Genomic DNA, 7,087 nt, shown 5'->3' on the forward strand with positions numbered 1-7,087 from the left:
CATCCTTTCTTAATAAAAACCCTCAAGAAAGTCGGGATAGAAGGAACACACTTAACATCATAAAAGCCATTTGTGAAAAACCCACAGCTAACATCATCCTCAATGGGGAAAAACTGAGAACTTTCCCCCTGAGATCAGGAACACGACAGCGATGTCCACTCTCACCACTGTTATTTAACATAGTGTTGGAAGTTCTAGCGTCAGCAATCAGTCAACAAAAGGAAATCAAAGGCATCAAAATTGGCAAAGATGAAGTCAAGCTTTCACTTTTTGCAGATGACATGATATTATACATGGAAAACCCAATAGAGTCCACCAAAAGTCTGCTAGAACTGATACATGAATTCAGCAAAGTCGCAGGATACAAAATCAATGTACAGAAATCAGTTGCATTCTTATCCACTAATAATGAAGCAACAGAAAGACAAATAAACTGACCCCATTCACAATTGCACCAAGAAGCATAAAATACCTAGGAATAAACCTACCCAAAGATGTAAAAGATCTGTATGCTGAAAACTATACAAAGCTTATGAAGGAAATTGAAGAAGATATAAAGAAATGGAAAAACATTCCGTGCTCATGGATTTGAAGAATAAATATTGTCAAAATGTCAATACTACCCAAAGCTATCTACACATTCAGTGCAGTCCCAACCAAAATTGCACCAGCATTCTTCTCGAAGCTAGAACAAGTAATCCTAAAATTGAATGGAACCACAAAAGGCCCCGAATAGCCAAAATAATTTTGAAGAAAAAAAACCAAAGCAGGAGGTATCACAATCCCAGACTTTAGCCTCTACTACAAAGCTGTCATCATCAAGACAGCATGGTATTGGCACAAAAACAGACACATAGACCAATGGAATAGAATAGAAACCCCAGAACTAGACCCACAAACATATGGCCAACTCATCTTTGACAAAGCAGGAAAGAGTATCCAATGGAAAAAAGACAGTCTCTTTAACAAACGGTGCTGGGAGAACTGGACAGCAACATGCAGAAGATTGAAACTAGACCACTTTCTTACACCATTCACAAAAACAAACTCAAAATGGATAAAGGACCTGAATGTGAGACAGGAAACCATCAAAACCTTAGAGGAGAAAGCAGGGAAAAATCTCTCTGACCTCAGCCGCAGCAATTTCTTACTTGACACATCCCCAAAGGCAAGGGAATTAAAAGCAAAAATGAACTACTGGGACCTTATGAAGATAAAAAACTTCTGCACAGCAAAGGAAACAACCAACGAAACTAAAAGGCAACCAATGGAATGGGAAAAGTTATTTACAAATGACATATCAGACAAAGGGCTAGTATCGAAAATCTATAAAGAGCTCACCAAACTCCACATCCAAAAAACAAATAACCCAGTGAAGAAATGGGCAGAAAACATAGACACTTCTCTAAAGAAGACATCCGGATGGCCAACAGGCACATGAAAAGATGCTCATCTTCGCTCCTCATCAGGGAAATACAAATCAAAACCACAGTCAGATATCACCTCACGCCAGTCAGTGGCTAAAATGAACCAATCAGGAGACTATAGATGGTGGAGAGGATGTGGAGAAATAGGAACCCTCTTGCACTGTTGGTGGGAATGCAAACTAGTGCAGCCGCTCTGGAAAACAGTGTGGAGGTTCCTCAAAAAATTAAAAATAGACCTACCCTATGACCCAGCAGTAGCACTACTAGGAATTTGCCCAAGGGATACAGGAGTACTGATGCATAGGGGCACTTGTACCCCAATGTTTACAGCAGTACTCTCAACAATAGCTAAATTATGGAAAGAGCCTAAATGTCCATCAACTGACGAATGGAGAAAGAAATTGTGGTTTATATACACAATGGAATACTACGTGGCAATGAGAAAGAATGAAATATGTCCTTTTGTAGCAACGTGGATGGAACTGGAGAGTGTTATCCTAAGTGAAATAAGTCATACAGAGAAGGACAGATTCCATATTTTTTCACTCATATGTGGATCCTGAGAAATTTAACAGAAGACCATGGGGGAGGGGAAGGAAAAAAAATGATGAGAGACAGAAGGAGCCAAAACATAAGAGACTTCTAAAAACTGAGAACAAACTGAGGGTTTATGAGGGGTGGGAGGGAGTGGTGGGTGGGTGATTGGTATTGAGGAGGGCACCTGTTGGGATGAGCACTGGGTGTTGTATGGAAACCAATTTGACAATACATTTCATATTAAAAAAAAAAAAAAAAACCTGCCAAATGGACACTTTCCTTACTGAACATACCGCACAAATTACACAGATTAATGTTTTGATTGGATTTGAGTTATTCACCGTGGAGTGAAAGTTCCAGTCCATGCACTCAAAGTTCTTGGAAGCCGACATGGCAAGAGTGACCAAGATGATCAGGGTGTTATTTTACTTATATACATCTATAAAACAAGTACTAAATTTGATTGTTTTATCTATATTTCTATATCACTTTTTTGAATAATGACTCATGATGCCACCACCATATCCTATTACAGAGCTTCTTCCTACATGGTATGATCCTACATACCCATAGATCAAGATGCCTTGTAATACAAAAGTACAGGAGGTAGATGGGAGAATGGGTGAAATAATTGACAGGGATTAAGAGCATACTTATCATGATGAGCACTGAATACTGTAGAGAATTCTTGAATCACTATATTGTACACAGAAATGCATATAACACTGTCTGTTATTTATATTGGAATTTAAAAATTATAGGAACCATGATTTCATATACACACATGCCCATATTATTTGGGTTACAGCCTAGAGAATTTATCACAGAAAATCAGCTAATACAAAAGTACTGTATTTACATGATATAAAAAAAGACCATTTACCTTATTAATATATAGGTGTAGAACACAGATGTCCTTGTAATAAAATTAAAGCAGTACAGCCTTCACCTACATGTCTTGGACATAGAGTTAGCCTCGCAGCAGAGGCTATAAGTGTTTTACATGCTGTTTCTCTAGCTAATGGAGTGAAGACAGACCTACCTGGATATAATTTTTATATTTTCATTCAATATCTATTTTGTTTCCTTCACTTTACCTTTTTCAATTCATATTCTTTTCTTTCTCTTTATCTCCCCAACATCTTTCCTCAAAAAGTGGCTCACATATTCCAAGGCTTTGTACACCTCACTTTTTCTAGAATTTATTAGGGATTATCATACTTAAGCAAGAAAAACTCAAGAGTAGGAGTTGGATAGACTCTTACATAATATTTTAAGACATATGATATGAAGATCAAAATAACAAAACCACTCAAAGAGATCTGGATAAACTGCTTAAGGAGGTGGTGAAACACAACATAAAGTTGAAAAATAATGGTTATCAACGAAAGTTATACAGAGAGTAGTATACTGCTTTTCAGGATAGCGTGGTCTTGATTCAGCAGAAATAATGCTGAATATGAAATATTCAGCCCACAGGGCAAATAACAATGCTAAAAATAGCTAAAAATAACAATGGAATGCCCAGAAACAAAGTAAACCAAAGCCAAGAAATCCAAAGTTTGCAAAATCATCAAGAAGAGTATGCAGTGTGCTTGTCCTGAAGTACACTGGATAAATCCATACTCATTGATAAAAAATTGAAAGATGAAAGTATTGAACAATTGCTCCCCAAAACACCTAACACAATTATCACTGTGAATACTTCGGCATAATTTCTTTTTAATTTTATTTTTTTTAAAGAAATTCCTGCTGCATTTATAACTTGAGTCTTCTATTAAAGTATAATTTTCTTTTATATGTGTTTCTTTTGTGACATTTAAATGGTTTTATTTTACTGTGTTGTTATATTGTTGAAAATATTAAATAAGCATTACCTTTAAGTATTAGTTGGTTTTATATGACTATATAGAAGTCATTACCATTTCATGATAATTACAAAAGTGTATTAAAGTCCTGAACATCACTAGGGGAGCTTGGGTGTCTCAGTCAGTCATGATCTTCAGCTCAGGTCATGATCTAATGATTCATGAGTTTGAGTACCACAGACTCTGCTATCAGCTAGAGCCTGCTTTGAATCATCTGTACCCCTCTCTCTCCCTGACCCTCTACCACTCACTCTCTCAAAAATGAATAAACATTAAAAAAGAAAAAAAGAAATCCTGAACATCATCAGAATGTGAGTTTATTGATCAGTAGTAAATTCTAGGGTGTATTAGAGCCCTTATTTCCTCAGTTGCTACAAATTTTACCTGCTGCCAGTTCATAGCTGAATCCCTCCCCTAGAATTGCCGGCAGCCCAAAGGAGCTGCTTCATCCTACGTTGAAAGCTTTCCTGATCTATGCATGGATACAAAGCCCCTGCTCTCCTGTTTCAATTCCCGACTGCCAGGACCACCCAGCTACAGCACTCCTCATGGCATTGCAGTATGTGTACCAGATCCTGCTTACTTTGAACCCTCTCTCACAGGTTGTTTTATTCCATTTGGGCTGTTATAACAAAATACCACAGACTGAGTGGCTTATATGAACAACAGGTTTAGTTCCCATAATTCTGAAGGCTGGGAAGTTAAAGATCAAGACACCGGCAGATTTGGTGTCAGATGAGGGTCCTCTTCCTTATGTAACTTCACATGGAGGAAGGGGTGAGGGAGCTCTATGGGCCCCTTTTATAAAGGTACCAATCCCAATCAAGAGGGCTACACCCTCATGAAATAATCACCTCCATAACTTCCATCTCCTAATACCATCACCTTTGAGTTTAGGATTTCAACAAATGAATTTGGCAGTTGTAAACATTCAATCTGTACTACAGTACAGGTTTTGATACTGAGAGGATCTCCCAATAAACTTTCTATAGGCAAATCTCCACAGTATATGCCTAGGGAACTGGGTTAAAGACAGTTTATTACAATTTTTGCAAGGACCAGTCTATAGGAAATACTATCTATATTGTTATTGAGTTGGAATCTGTAAATAATTCCAAATATATGTCCTATGATTCAATTAATGATTACCTATCTTATATGAAAATTTCCCTGGATTGAGATACGCATTTCTTATTACTTTGAATTTTTTAATGTCTATTTATTTTTGAGAGAGAGAGAGAGAGCACGAGTGAGCTGGTGGGGCAGGGGGCAGAGAGAGAGGGAGACACAGAATGCAAGGCAGGCTCCAGGCTCTGAGCTGTCATCACAGAGCCACATGTGGAGCTTGAAACCACGCACTGTGAGATCATGACCTGAGCCGAAGTTGGACGCTTAACCAACTGAGCCACCCTGGCGCCCCAGCATTTATTACTTTGAAACATTGGACAGTATATATTCCTTTTATGTGTATTCATGATGGTGCTCATAACATGAATTTTTTTAAGCTATTTAACATATTTTTGTTGTGTGACAATATGACACACACTACTGTTTCCTATCATAATCAACAAAAAGCACTATTTATCTCTAACTTTTCATAATTGTTCATTTATATTTCAAATATTCAGAAGTGGACGAAACATAAATCTTCTTTCAAAACAATTTTGTGGGAAAATATAAAGAAATTCCTTAAAGATTTTAAGATGCTGAAGATCTTATCTGTTCTTTCTCTTTGAGAAAGTATGTCTAAAGAAATTAGCAGAACAAGCAGGATGTGCCCAGCAACATCAGTAACCTAATCAGATAATCATAACCTGATATGTCCTGGGGATGACACAGGAGATACAATATCACGTATCTTCATTATAATTTTGACACATGAGGTGAGATGAAAGAATTAAAAAGAAATCCAATTGTCTTAGAAGCATACTTTTGTTCTGACCATGAAAATAATATAATCCACAGAGGAAATTTATACTGAATTAACATATTGAGTAAGTCAAATCTGTTACCTCACACCCTTAGGACAAAGGGTAGAAAATGGTCACTGGAAAAGTTTTAAAACACAGTATTTTGTATTTTCTGATGCTTCTGATTCTAAGAATTAATGAATATGTACTGTATTTGATAGCAAATAGTCATAATTATCATTGTGGTATAATTAGGTGTCCCTAGACTTTAAATTCCATTATCCCAATGATCAACAGATTTTTCTGTGATTTCTTGCTTAAAGTAGGTCAAAAAACACCTGAGAGGCCACCCTTTAGGCCAATGTCTATAATAAATGTTTCTAACAGTGCTCTTAAATCTTGCCAGTCACCTAAAAAACAGTATTCTACTGCTCACAAGTAGGGCTGACCAAGTGAGTAAAAATAGCTCAAGCACTCCTTAGCAGTCAAAATGTACCACTCAAAATCCACGTCTTACAGAATCCATGCCACGAACTAGGCTGTCAACAAAGCTCAGCCCGGTGTATCAGACCTCAAATGTAACCTAATTCACTATTCCAAATCAATAGCATTGGAAAGCAAAACAAAAACAAAAACAAAACAGAGTTTTCTTTATTTTTATTCAATGGTTACACTTAAATAAAAAAACACCCCTTAGGAGTTGATCATAAAATCAGTTTCCATCTGAATGCATTTTTCTCATGGCATAATGGTTTTCAAAACCATTAGAGATGTAGAAAATATTTTTTAAATATGAAGTACTTTACAAATTTACATGTCATCCTTGCACAGGGGCCATGCTAATCCTCTTGGTATCATTCTAAATTTCGTGTACCTGCTGCCAAAGAGAACACATTATTTCTCTTTTTAATATACATCTTGCTTTTTCTATATACACCATTATGGAAGTATCCAAAAACGCTTGTAGAAAATTTTGATGTATACTTTAATGTTCTTAAGTAATTTTTATTTTGATCATGTTAGCAGATAGAAAAAGTTGACCACCAAATGAGTTGATCTTTACATATCAGACTAGAAATTGATTCTCAAAGTAAAGTCTTTATGGTAACTTGGTTTGATAGTTTTTTTTAAATTTCTTTCATCTTTTTTTAAGCTTATTTATTTTGAGAGAGAGAGAGAGAGACAGCATGAGCAGGGAAGGAGCAGACAAAAAGGAAGAGAGAGAGAGAAGGGGGGGTGGGGGGAATGGAGAGAGAATCTCAAGCAGGCTCCACCCTGTCAGCACAGAAACCAATGCAGGGATTGAACTCATGTACCATGAGATGATGACCTGAGCCAAAATCAA

General features: G+C 36.7%; 1 non-coding gene across 1 annotated transcript; it reads right to left on the bottom strand.

The window, feature by feature from the left end:
* Positions 1-6,528: 6,528 nt before the first annotated feature.
* LOC121032429 (U6 spliceosomal RNA) lies at positions 6,529-6,635 on the bottom strand. The gene has a single exon (XR_005791262.1). It is a non-coding gene; the product is annotated as a U6 spliceosomal RNA (small nuclear RNA).
* Between the last annotated feature and the right edge of the window lie 452 nt (positions 6,636-7,087).

Source organism: Herpailurus yagouaroundi, unplaced genomic scaffold (assembly GCF_014898765.1).
Source record: "Herpailurus yagouaroundi ecotype Mexico unplaced genomic scaffold, PumYag 141, whole genome shotgun sequence".
NCBI lineage: Eukaryota > Metazoa > Chordata > Mammalia > Carnivora > Felidae > Herpailurus > Herpailurus yagouaroundi.